Source organism: Helianthus annuus, chromosome 17, assembly GCF_002127325.2.
Source record: "Helianthus annuus cultivar XRQ/B chromosome 17, HanXRQr2.0-SUNRISE, whole genome shotgun sequence".
Classification (NCBI taxonomy): Eukaryota; Viridiplantae; Streptophyta; class Magnoliopsida; order Asterales; family Asteraceae; genus Helianthus; species Helianthus annuus.
Window position 1 is genome coordinate 131334269 of NC_035449.2, and position 14531 is coordinate 131348799.

The 14531-nt window shown below is 41.3% G+C and overlaps 1 non-coding gene across 1 annotated transcript; it reads left to right on the forward strand.

Annotated features, from left to right (window-relative positions):
- The first annotated feature begins 285 nt into the window (after positions 1–285).
- Positions 286–391, forward strand: LOC118489428. Its single transcript, XR_004887448.1, has one exon. It is a non-coding gene; the product is annotated as a small nucleolar RNA R71 (small nucleolar RNA).
- The last annotated feature ends 14140 nt before the right edge of the window (positions 392–14531 follow it).

Consider the following 14531-nt stretch of genomic DNA (forward strand, 5'->3'; position numbering starts at 1 on the left):
GCCGCATGACCTATTTCATTACACAAAGCACAAACATCATATATTTGGTTAGTGGTTTGAACATTACCATCATCTATGGCGTGCCCTTGAGGTCGGGTAGTGGTTGGTCGGGCTCTCCTTGAAGCTTGAGCTTTCCTTTTTGATGTAGTTGCCATGCTTTCCAAGAACTCCCAATCATCGTTCTCATAGTTTGTTCCAAAAGTTCCACCGGTGATAGACATCAAATCACGTGCGTCTTCGGCACTCAACCCCTCATGAAAGGCATTCATCAACTCCCACAATTCAATTCCATGATGAGGGCAGTTTTTAATCATCATATTGAAACGCTCGAACGCCTCATGAAACATCTCACCATGTTGTTGTTGGAAGCTTCTCAACCCCTTCCTTGCATCGTTGGTCTTTTGGGCGGTGTAAAACTCATCTAAGAAAGTTTGTTGCATCTCCCCCCATGTATATATAGATGCCGAAGGTAACGTGTAGAACCATTTTTTCCCCTTCTCTTCCAAGGAAAATTGGAACAATACCAATTTAATATCGTCGGCCGAAAACCCTTGACTCCCAAAAGTGTTGCAAATCGAGTCATAAGCCTCTAAATGAAAGTAAGGCTCCTCCGTTGCCAACCCCTTGTACTTTGGTAGACTTTGCAAAGAGTTGGTTCTTACTTCAAATGTTCGCCCTTGGTCATTATGAGGAATGACTACCGGTGAAGGGTTTTGCGTGATTACCGGCCGAAAATGTGCTTCAATGCCCCTCACATTTTCTCTAAGGTGTCTCCTTGGTACACCATACCTACCTCTCGGAATAATAGGACCATTTGGCCTTGGCACTTGCCCTTGTGGTGCGATTGGTTGTTGAAACTGTAGTTGTCGGATCGGTGGGCGTTGAGGTGGTCTTTGAAATTGTTGTTGTATATGTTGCGGCCGGACTTGTTGCAATGGAATAGGTTGTGGCATTGGTGGCCCTTGTGGTCTTGGCCGAATGTGTTGTGGTATAAGTTGTTGTTGTGGCATTCCACCAACACTTGCCATCCCTTGAGATTGACTTTGCACATACCCAAACTCCCCTTGATCACCATAACCTCCATAACCGTACCCATCATCATCATACCCCTCGAAATCTTCAAATCCCTCATCATAACCATCTACTTGAATTCCCGAAGTTTGCCCAAATGAGATGGTTGAATACTAAAAACCCGATTGTTGTGGTCTAAAGGATGAAGTAGTATGCACAATAGTTGAATTCGGTGCAATTGTGAAAGTGGATGTTGATTGACCCGTAGTTGGGGGAAAGAAGTGAGATAATGGTGGGATTGTGGTGGATGGATTGTAGGTGATGGTAGGCTCAGTTTGAGTGGTGATTGGTTGGGTGACATTGGATGGTGTAAATTCAGCGGTGGTATTGGGTAATGTGGTGTTTGGTGATGGTTGGGTGGAAGTAGGTATAAAAGTTGAAGATGATTGACCCGTTGTAGGTGGAATTTGAGAATCAGCCATGATGTTTCTTGGTGTGATGGGTGAAGTGGGTGAACCAATGATTTTGTTTTCTCGCACTAAAACTCTGTTTTGCCTCAGTGTTCTTTCAATTTCCGGATCAAACGATAGCGGTGATGACCTGTGAGAGCCTCTAGTATGCATACACCTGAAGTACCTGCACACTAAACACAACCAACGTAAACCCGAAAATAACAAACAAAACTATTAAACTAACACACGTTGCGCACTACTCCCCGGCAACGGCGCCAAAATTTGACGTGATGTCGTGGGTCACGCAAATTTAATCCCCAAACAACTATAGATAGTGGTAAGAGGGTATCGAACTCAGGGAGTATGTGGAAGATGTGTCGATTGTATAGCTTTGTACTTAAACTAATATTAAACTAAATTGCAGAAATTAAAATTCAAGAGTTTGGATTGTTGTTTTAGAAAACTAAACTAAAAACTAATTTAAATCAAATGTTGGTTGTAAAACAAATTAGGAGAGAACAATGATCACCTTAGGTTTCAGTTTCTTTAAACGATTGTGTGTGGTTCCAACTAGAAAGAGTTACATAGACATAACTCGTGTATAGATGATTGAAGTGATAAAAGGGAACAAAGTACTCGGATTATATAAACGCGAGGTTGTTTCCCGATGACCAATTAATCAATAACCAACCCTAACCCTTCCCGTGATATCTCGATTGCCAACGGCACCAAGAACGTACGATTAAGACTAGAAATTGCAATATCCATTAACAAGCTACAAGCAATCAAACATACACCATGATATTCAAGCAACGCAAGTTATCATTCTAGAAATTCAGAAATTAAACACACAAAAGTTCAAGAAACATTCACCTAAGATGCTCACCGAACAGTTTAGCCGGACATGGCTTGGTGAATCATCATCATAATCAAACCAATGTTCATACGAATTCAAAATACAAACCGGATGATAAGAATTGTTCACAAAGCAAGCAAATAGCCAAAATTCGCCCCCAAGATGATCCAAAACCGTCCAATGATGAGGAATATCCAAAAGACACCATCAAAAACTGATTTAAGAGGGCAGTTACATTTTTCACGCAGACACCACCGTAAATTACGGCTCCACTGTAATTTACGGTGGACTTAAATGTGTTACGGTGTAAATAGTCTGTGTTACGGTGGGGAAAAAGTGAAATCCAGGTCCACCGTAAATTACGGTAGGACCGTAATTTACGGTGGTGAGCTGACTTGTCTTCTTTGTTTTGTCTTTTGTTCCACGCTTGACCCGTTCATCACCAAAGTCTCCAAAGTTGCATTTAATCCGTCTTTTAGCTCCTGAACCGCACCTGAAACATAAGCACCGTAGTTATCTAATTCAAGATAATTACACGATTAAGTGAAGGATTATTTCATCTTTTAACATGCTTAAGGGTTGTCCAATGGACCACCCGTCAAAATCCTACGTAACCTCCATTTATATTTCTCACATCATACAGCAACGCAGTCTTTCCTGTCATATGTCTTGAAGCTCCACTATCCATGATCCATCTGGATACAAGTTTTGGAAGATCCTGCATATAACAAATTATGACTTAACCAACTTCAATCAAGATGCCGATTCATGCTTCGCGATCAAGGAAGCTCCAGCAATGCAAACTGTTTAGTCGAACATGGTGTCCACCCAAGCCTCACCAGACTTAGGTGTAACCTTGGTGCTTTTAACTTTCGCAATTTGAATTTTAAAATTTTCAGCCTTTAGAGGTGGAAAATTTGCATCATAATCAATTGGAATTGAATCCTCAGAAGGTGAAATCCTTTTCTCAGTTTTAGGTTTCCAAACTTGTTGAGATAATGCAACCCGTTTGTAAAATTTTTCATTTTTAGTTACCGACTTCTTTACAGATTCATTTTTCACTTTGATGTTTTCATTTTTCACATTCTTTTTCTCAACAACGATTGGTGCATTACCCTTCACCTCAACTTTCTTCTGTTGAATCTTCACAGTTTCAGTCTTAGGCTTCACGTTGGTACACTTTCGTGCAATGTGACCAACTTGATTACATCTAAAGCAAGTTCGAGTATCAGTTACCCGACTTGTGCCTTCAGACTGAGCCTGTGAAGCTCTCTTCTCAAAGAATTCATTGTTCGATTTTGAAAAAATCTCTTTCTCTTCATCAGCAAGTGAACTCGAACTGTTCACAAACTTTTTCTTCTCAGCAAACTTCTTGTTATGAACATTTCTTTTCTGATAATTCCTACCACCCTGATAACCTCCCGACCAATTGTTTCGATTGTTATTATAAAAACATGGTGGATTAACAGGTTTCTTGTTGCAAGCTTTTTCTTTCTCAAAACTCATTTTTCTCTTTGTTTGACTCAGATTGTTCACTTCTGACAATTCAACTTCGACTAACTTGAAAACATTTGTCAATTTGTTCACATTAACATTCTCAATCGGAAACTCTGAATCCGAGAACAACTTATCTGAACCCAACATCTTGTACATGACAAGATTTGATTCTTCATTTAAGTTGATCTTGGACTTTTGTTTCGGAATGTATTTGTCCAAGAAACACCCATCTTCCTCAGTAGTGACACTATCCGTTTTTAGCACATTTTCAACAACACCTTTTACAATATCATTTTGGACACTATCGTCATTGGAAGATGTGAACGTGACATCAATTGAATCTGGAAGATTCATTTCACTTTCTTCTCTAATTTCAACCAACCCAGATTGCTTTTTCATGTAATTATCCAAAATCGGCGGTGGAACTCTATGAAAACCCACCCTGGTTCCATCAGAATAAACATCTTCGCCAGCTTTGTTTTTCCCGATGGGTTTGGGAACAATGTGTTGCAAAACAAAGATTGCGGAGCTGTAACTGTTAAGCTTCAACTGGATTCGCTCGTTTTCAATTTCAGCCTCTTGAAATTTAAGTTTCAGTTTAGAGATTTCATCCAGTTGTTGATTGATTGATTCTTCTTTTACTCTAAGCACTGCTTTTAGTGGAATGTTTTCTTTATAAGTTTTACCATTTCGATCATCATTATCTTTCATTGTGCTTTTGAGTTTTTCAAACTTCTCAGAAATCTGACGGTTTTCAAGAATTAACTTTTCATTTTCCTTTTTAACTCTTTCATGATCAATTTTATCACTTTCAGTTTTGTTAGTTAACTCTTTTATCCGTTCAGTTGAAGCTTTAATCATCTTGTCACGATCAAGAATTTGATTCTCAACGCTTCTGACTTTTGCTGTCAGATCATCAACTTTCTTTCCGTTGAGATACGTGACTGTGTTACAAAATTTGCATTCTTTGATGCAATTTTTGCAATCAACATTTCCATCAATTTTCTTACCTGACACATTTGTTGACAAGTTTGAACTAACCTGGCTTTTTGACTCAGACACGGAGTTAGAGTCTACCTCAATCGCCTTAGCTGCCAGCACCCTGTCAGCCATCTTTCCGAGATTTTCAGCAGTCAACTCCTGAGTAGTATCAATGATTCCAGTATCAACTTTCTTTGACTTCTCTTTCTCTTCTTTCTCCTTCTTCTCTTTCTCTTCTTTCTCCTTTTTCTCTTTCTCTTCTTTCTCTTTCTCATCTCTAGTTCCCCACCATTTATTCTGCCAATAGTCATCATCAATTTTGAACTCATTGATTATGGCTTCTATATCGAGAGTGTTGTGATCAATAGCAATATTTCCATATGGGTCAAGATAACACTCCCTGTCTGGATCCCTTCTTCTTGCTCTTTTCGCTTCCAAATAGATACCAGATATTCTAGTAATTCTGTTTTCAGCTAACATTTTTCTGTATCTATACTTCTGCTCTTCAGTTATGTCGTCTTTCCACGGAACAGGTTCATTCTTTGCCATGAACGCGTAACCAACCGCATCTTCCTCAGGTAGAACCTCTTCACTCCAATCATAACCCTCATCATCATAAATCACCGCAAGAGCTCTAGATTTCTCTTTGTTCCCTTCAATCTGCTTCATTCTTGGCGGCTCTGATTTGTTTTGATGATATATCGCCTTTTTGTAATAGTCTTCTCTGAAAGAGTTCTCCGACTCATCAGCATATGCATTTCTGCATTCTCGCTTGAAGTGACCTTTCTGCTTACACTTGAAGCATGTCACCTTGGACTTGTCAAATCCTAGCTTGGTAGATGGACCACCAATTGTCTTCCTGCCAGTTATTTCCATGAAACGCTGTGCTCGGCGAACAGCACTGGCCATGCACCAACGAATGTCGATCAGCTCCATTTCCTTCGGATCTATCTGATCATAATCTTCTTTCGTCAGGTTGGTGTTGCCTATCTTCCCTGCTACTAACCCTTCATATGATTCCAACACAGATGCTAGAAAGATCATCTGTTGTTTAGCCGACTCTTCATCAAAATTCTGAGCATTCTTTAAGTCTATTGCAATGTTACATTGAAAACGATTCTTTCCATCAGAATGACTTGCAGATGATGAAGATCCACTGTGATAACCACTGTGATTTCTACTGCTTTGACTGCTTTGACTTTCATTGCTAGTTGTGGACACATTCTCAGCAGAAAACACAGTTTTGGGAGAAGTTGCTTTTGGCATCATGCTCTTTGGATAATACAAATCCAAATTCTGCTGATAAGATGAGTGATTGACTTTGAATGTTTTCTTCAATTCCAACTCGTGACTCTCGAGTTTCTCAATCAGCAAATCTAGAGTTAACACTTCTGGGGCCTTGATAGTATTCTTCAGCATCAGCGCATAATGTCACACCCTAAAAATCCACACGCGGAGTATTACCGCGAGGTGTGTGACGACCAGGATCTTAGCCACTAATTATTTCAAACGGATTAGTTATTGTTATAAACATTGGCATAATTAGTGACCAAATTTAAATTTTTCAAGACATAGATTACGTTCACAGCGGAAAGGGGGAAGAAAGCACATCATAATTGAAACCACAAGTTTATTAACATGTTACTTACGAACCACACACTCCATCCGATTGCAACGTCCGTCCAGAGCTGTATCGAGCAACCTGCAAAGCATGCAGTAGAGTGTCAACATAACGTTGGCGAGTTCACGTGTTTGCAGTTTTCCAGTTTTAATTCCAAAAACTTGTTTTAACCAGTTAATTTACCCGTTTATACTTGCCATGGGGAGCTACCCCAAAAGTTAGCGACTAAACTGTTTTTCCAATACCGAACACTAGGTAACCGTTTGCGTTTCCGCAGGATGCCCCGATGTCAATGTTCTATCATCATTGACGGATGCCTGAGTACATTAGTTCACGACCGATCCCATACCATGGCACGGTGTGAGGTTGGTAAAACCTAAATAGCGCTATCAACTAATAACCCGTTCGCCTGGCCCCGGCGACTAATCGGTATTATGTAGTAGGGACTTAAGTGATAGAGTTTCGTTTAGTGTTGTTTGTTGCATTTCCGTATAAACAGTAATTAACTAAAAGTTCCCAGTAACAAGGGAAGAAAAGTAAGTTTGTATCCCTCACCGGGGATAATGTTTTTACCCGTATCCCACACAAGGAGATAGAAATACCGGATCCCTCATAAGGAGATAGTAAGTAATTCCAAACCAGGAAAAGTTGTTTCGTTCCGTTTCCCAACCACCGGGAACGCATGCTTTAAGTAAAAAGTAGTGAACTCACCTTTGCTTTGCTCGGTAGTCAATTTACTCGTGTTACGTTGGTCAACCATACCCTATTATGGTTTATAAATATTTATTAGGTTCGTGTGCAAGTAAATGTCACGTAGAATCCTACACGTGTCTAACACATAGCACGTAAGTCATACTAGCATATACGTTATTGGGCCTATCCTAGCATTTAAACAGTAATAGTTAAACATTAACAGTAGCACGCAGTCCATAATATCAGTTTGTGCGGTCTAATAACTAAGCAAAGCAGTCCAGTCGAAACCAGATGGTCTCGAGTGACAAATCCTTAGTTGAAACCTCAAGGTTTCGAGTCAGGCTTTGAGTCGGAACCGGGCAGGTTTAGACTCGCAACCAAGCTGGCCTCGAGTCTTTTGGTTTATGAAGTCAGGTTCTGTGTCGGAACCGAAGAGATTCCAAGTCGGAACCAAGTGGTTGCGACTCGCAACCTTAGTCGGAACCTCATATGATTTAACTGATCTTAACCCTTATCACCAGTTATTTAATAACATGTTTTAAAGACCTCCGTTTTATTTATCTAAATCAGATTTCTACATCACAGCTCCCTAAAAACATCTATCACATGATTCTTGTTATCATTAATCTAATATCACATATATAAGAACCTTTTACAAGAACACCAACACAGAAACAATCATTATTTATTCATATGCAAACAAGTCCTCAACTTCATCATTCCTAGATTTGTCAGTTAATCAATCATCAGCATCATTCATCAAACACGTAATTCAGCATCAGTCCCTTTTTTTTATTATAATATATTATACTCATCACATCTCATCAATTTATCACCGATCAAGGACCAGGATTTAGACATAAAACTTATCATAAAAAAAATATCAGGTCATCATGTGAACGAAAATAGATCCAAACTTTGACCCAGCACATAAATCGGTTTCAGGGAATTTGTCCAGTAATCATCTTTGACTAAATACTATCAAATTATCCAATCAACTTTATTAATATCAACTAATCAGCATGAGCAGTCTTTCAAAAATCACACTAGTAGTTAATATTATAAACTACACCCAAAACTTTTATTATATTTTACTCATCGATTAGCTGGACATCATAAATCCACTTTTTAATCTCAATCATACCCAGAATCACAAATGCAAGATAAATCAGAGGGGACACGTACTACATTAGCAAACATTCACATTCCTTTTCAAGTCTATAAACAAAGCTGCTAACAAGTGTATGTACGTTTATTCGAGAATCGGTGGGATAAACAAGGGTGGGTACCTACTGCTCGAAGAGTAACAAAAGGGACGAAGTGTCTGCTGCCACTGCTACGGAGCTGTGTCGGAGCTCCGACGGCTGCCGCTGCCATCGGCTCTGATCCGTATCCTCCTTAGCTACCACCTGCTGCCCCGAACCAGAAACACCTGAACCCCGATCGACTGAACCAGTCACGTCTGACTTGTCACCACCAAATGTCGTCGTTGCATAGACCATCACTCCTGTCGCCGGTTGCATTCTCGGTAAAGAGAGAGAGAAGAGCGGATCAGAGAGAGAGGGCGTGTGAGCACGCTAATATGTCAAGGGGAGGTGGGTTGGAGATGAACGGGGATCTGGGGATGTTGCCGAATAGGAGAAAGGGGTGTCGAAATTTCCGGCTGGATTCAGTTGAGAGATGGAGGGTAGTGTGTGTAACAGAGGGAGGAGGGGATGTGCGTGTGTGTGGTTGTTGAAGAGGAATGTACGACAGGTGGAGTCGCCGGAAGGCGGCTCCGGTTGCCGGAGAATTTGATCGAGGATCGGAGGGAGATGAGGGATGTTTGTCGGCTGCTGTAGGTGCACATTAGGGTTTTTTTTTTTTTTTTGAAGCATCATGAAAGGGGTGAGGAGGTTAGTAAGGTTTTATAGGCTAGGGTTTTAGGAGATGGGTTTTTGGGTTGGACCTGGGCCGGGTATGCTAGCCCGCGAATTATAGTTTGTGTGTCTTATAAAAACGGGTTCGTTCCAGAACGCGCAACAAATTATGCTATTTATTTTATATATATGAGTGTTGTTACGTTAAATAAGTTTGGTTCGGGTCGACGGTTAAACAGTACGTTTCTCTCGTCGTGGTTATTATTATTAGATAATTAATAATTATAATACTAATAGTACTATTAATAATAGTAATAAAATTAACAATAGAATGATCGTCTCTCGACGATCAGGGTCAAGGGTTCGAGTTGTCACATTCTCCCCATGTTACAGGAATTTCGTCCTCGAAATTTAAGCAAAAGTCATACACTACGCTCTATATGTATACATAGACTCCATTGCCACCCGTAGATATAAGCAGTCTCACGAAAGCCCACAAAACGATCATATAAGACACATAGTGCATAAGGTCACATAGCACGTAAATAGTACGTAATAGTCACGTAGCACAAGATCCACATAGTTTGTACGTATTTCACAAATTTAATTATAACATCCAAGTGACGTACAGGAAGGCCCGAAGTGTCACATTATCCCCAAGTTCAAGAAATTTCGTCCCGAAATTTAGCACGCAGTCACTGACAGGCTGGTGTGTTTAAACATTTTCATAGGGCGTCACATCACCCCCTGTTGGTTTGGAATTTCTTCCCGGAATTCAGCGGTAGCCTCAGTGCTGGAAGTAGTTTTTGTAAACAACTGGGGATACATGCGCATCATCTGGTTTTCCCGTTCCCAGGTAAACTCTGGGTCACGGCGTGAGTTCCAACGAACTCGGTATGTTGGTCACACTACGCTCGAGGGTTTTGATTTCTTGATCCTTGATCTCAACCGGTTCCTCAACGAAGCGTAGTTTGTTGCTGATCATGAGTTCCTAAAAGGACAACGAATGTTTCATCTGGTAGACACTTCTTCAGGGTAGGCACGTGAAAGACGTTGTATACCGAATTCAGCTCTTTAGGCAGGCTTAGTTAGTATGCTACCTTACCGATCCTCTCGGTAACTTCAAATGTTCCAGCGTATCGAGGATTATGCTTGCTCTGTTGCCGACACGTACCACACCCTTCCAGGGTGAAACTTTAAGTAGAACCCAGTCTCCGACTCGGAGTTCTAGAGGTTTCCTACGCTTATCCGCGTAGCCTTTCTGACGGTCTAGAGCTGCCGCCATGCGTTGTCTGTCCTGGGAAATCCTACCCGTTGTGTCAAGTGCAAGTTTTGGGCCGGAAATTTGGCTTCCGCCTAACATGGGGTGACCGGCATCTGCGTCCGCGCAATGCCTCAAATTATGTTGCCTGAATGCTAGCGTGGTAGCAGTTGTTGGAAGAGATTTCTACATAAAGGAGGTGTCACTCGTATCCATGGTCAATACACATGTTCTCAACATGCCTTTGAATGTTTGGATGGTGCGTTTGGCCCGACCATCAGTTTGCGGGCGATAAACGGTGCTCGTGCCTAACCGTGAGTCAAAAGTCTTTTGTGCACAGCCTTGCGACGAATCGGATGCAAAACGTGGGTTACGATCAAATATAAGAGAAGTTGGCATCCTGTGCCTAGTATCTACTTCTACCATGTAGATGGTTGCAAGTTCGAAAACCTGTTGGTTTCTTTGGTCGTGTGCCGTTACTGGCAGACATTTCATCAATGCCTTGGATAGGATAGAATAAGATAAAAGCACCTCGTAGATCATCTTCCAATTGCTGAGTTGCGGATATATGAGCATCTCTCGGATGCTAGATGTTGCCCTTTCGAATTCAAATCATGGGGGGTTGCGTATACGGTCGAGAAAAGCGGGCTTTGCGACGTTAAAAGTCGCGCATTGAAAACTTAACGTAGGCGGTTTGAGTCATAGAAGTACCAGGGTAGAGCGGGGGACTCGTTCGGACCACCTCGGGTTTTCAGAGTAGGTTCAGATATCGTCGAAAGAATCAAGCGTTGAAATTTCGACAGGATGGAATGAATTCGAGCGTCGTAGCTAAGTGTTGATCGTATCAAGTTCGAAGGACAGTGCTTGTGATACCCTTCTTACCCCCGCGGTATATTTTTGGCTCGTTGCTCCAACGAGTAACATTTGTAGAAAGTAATTCGTCCAAACGGAGATTTGTGCAGAGTAGAGTAGGATAAGGATCATGGAATCTGTGAAACATAACACGAGTAGCGTGATAATGCAAGAAGGGTAGTCAGAATTGGTGCGTTCAACTTGTGACAAAACATAAAGGCTTTGGGATCGACAATAGGGGTTTATCTGACGTCGATGAGGTAGCTGGTCGTACACAAGTTATGGGTGTAAAAGAATGTCGTTTGCTGACAAGGGGTGTTACGTCGATTGTGTTAGCACAAAAAGAAGTAGCTAGTGAGGGATGGTCGTCGTGCGGGTCTGTAGGTTTTAGGGTCTATTGAGACGTCTGGCAGGATGTGACCCCTTAAATCGGTGAGAAACCCAGTTCGAGTGGATCGTTCTAAAGTCGTGCGAACGAGTTTGGAGTAGCGCCTGCGTCGTCGAGGGGTTCCATGTGAGATTGCGAAAACAAGTTTTCGAGAAAGCGCGATCTAAGAAATACGTTGCTGAATTTCAAGGGCTAATAAGTTTGTTGGCTATAGGTTGAGTTTGCTGATTCCACCAAACTGAAGAGAGATCTAATCAAGGTTTCTATACGAAGAAACGTGGACGTCCCGATAAAGAAATGATAGAAGCGGGGATACCATCTGAGCAACAAACACGAATTCGTACGAAAGCTAGCGAAAGGATTCACGGAATCAGAAAAAAGTCGTCAAAGAATAACGGTTCTGGCAAATGGAGGATAAGGTAAGCATCTAGATCACCGTACTCGTCGGTGGGTTGACTAGCTCGTGTCTTCGTCTTGCCACGCTTTCAAACACACCGGTTTGTAAGAAAGATATCACCTTTCTGGGTTTTGGGGCGTGTTAAGGTATAAGGTTCAACTTGAATAAGGATTAACCGTGTAACGAGGAATTAGGGGAAATAACTTCATGGTCGATGGAAAGGTGGTACGATTGCTGGCATTACAGTGAGAAGCATACACCACACATGCTTTTTGTGTTCGAGGCGTGCAAACAGAAACTCGAAAAGTGTAGACTTACTAGGACGCTACAAGAATCCAGGTGATCAGTCGGGTGAGGGAACAAGTCCCACTACTTAAGGCGGGAAAAGAAATACATAAGTAAAAAGGATGTGAATGACGTCGTCGTTCCTCCTAATCTCCCATGATAGGGGGGATGGCTCCCCCTCCATCGATTCGTTCTCGTAACTCCTCTATGTGCTTTGTAGCGAAACTTTCCTGGGAAGGTTTATCGAGTGGACGTCCCTCGCGTCGATTTGCAGTCCAGGGATGATACCAGGAAATACTTGGACGAGGGCTTGGAATAACTGATTCCTTACCCTTAGCGGATCGTGGTTTCGAACCAGGTTTAGGAGGACTCGCTCCTATTTAACACGTATAGCCTAGCCTTCATAGAATCCATTGTGTTAGATACTAAATATACGCATACGTATTACCACATATATGCCAATTACACATACACACATGCGTGTTCACACACATAAGTTATGCACAAGTAAATGTCGTTAGCCTACCATTACCAGGTGAGCATCTGAGATTGACGAACCTTGCAATCCGGAGTGTGGTGTCGTTGTGGTTTCCACTAAAGAACGGTTATAGTCTGGTTTTCATATAAAGATATTTAATTTCCCAACCAAAAATATTTTATATTTAAAACCTAGTTCGCTATAACCAACGGCTCTGATACCAATCTGTCACACCCTAAAAATCCACACGCGGAGTATTACCGCGAGGTGTGTGACGACCAGGATCTTAGCCACTAATTATTTCAAACGGATTAGTTATTGTTATAAACATTGGCATAATTAGTGACCAAATTTAAATTTTTCAAGACATAGATTACGTTCACAGCGGAAAGGGGGAAGAAAGCACATCATAATTGAAACCACAAGTTTATTAACATGTTACTTACGAACCACACACTCCATCCGATTGCAACGTCCGTCCAGAGCTGTATCGAGCAACCTGCAAAGCATGCAGTAGAGTGTCAACATAACGTTGGCGAGTTCACGTGTTTGCAGTTTTCCAGTTTTAATTCCAAAAACTTGTTTTAACCAGTTAATTTACCCGTTTATACTTGCCATGGGGAGCTACCCCAAAAGTTAGCGACTAAACTGTTTTTCCAATACCGAACACTAGGTAACCGTTTGCGTTTCCGCAGGATGCCCCGATGTCAATGTTCTATCATCATTGACGGATGCCTGAGTACATTAGTTCACGACCGATCCCATACCATGGCACGGTGTGAGGTTGGTAAAACCTAAATAGCGCTATCAACTAATAACCCGTTCGCCTGGCCCCGGCGACTAATCGGTATTATGTAGTAGGGACTTAAGTGATAGAGTTTCGTTTAGTGTTGTTTGTTGCATTTCCGTATAAACAGTAATTAACTAAAAGTTCCCAGTAACAAGGGAAGAAAAGTAAGTTTGTATCCCTCACCGGGGATAATGTTTTTACCCGTATCCCACACAAGGAGATAGAAATACCGGATCCCTCATAAGGAGATAGTAAGTAATTCCAAACCAGGAAAAGTTGTTTCGTTCCGTTTCCCAACCACCGGGAACGCATGCTTTAAGTAAAAAGTAGTGAACTCACCTTTGCTTTGCTCGGTAGTCAATTTACTCGTGTTACGTTGGTCAACCATACCCTATTATGGTTTATAAATATTTATTAGGTTCGTGTGCAAGTAAATGTCACGTAGAATCCTACACGTGTCTAACACATAGCACGTAAGTCATACTAGCATATACGTTATTGGGCCTATCCTAGCATTTAAACAGTAATAGTTAAACATTAACAGTAGCACGCAGTCCATAATATCAGTTTGTGCGGTCTAATAACTAAGCAAAGCAGTCCAGTCGAAACCAGATGGTCTCGAGTGACAAATCCTTAGTTGAAACCTCAAGGTTTCGAGTCAGGCTTTGAGTCGGAACCGGGCAGGTTTAGACTCGCAACCAAGCTGGCCTCGAGTCTTTTGGTTTATGAAGTCAGGTTCTGTGTCGGAACCGAAGAGATTCCAAGTCGGAACCAAGTGGTTGCGACTCGCAACCTTAGTCGGAACCTCATATGATTTAACTGATCTTAACCCTTATCACCAGTTATTTAATAACATGTTTTAAAGACCTCCGTTTTATTTATCTAAATCAGATTTCTACATCACAGCTCCCTAAAAACATCTATCACATGATTCTTGTTATCATTAATCTAATATCACATATATAAGAACCTTTTACAAGAACACCAACACAGAAACAATCATTATTTATTCATATGCAAACAAGTCCTCAACTTCATCATTCCTAGATTTGTCAGTTAATCAATCATCAGCATCATTCATCAAACACGTAATTCAGCATCAGTCCCTTT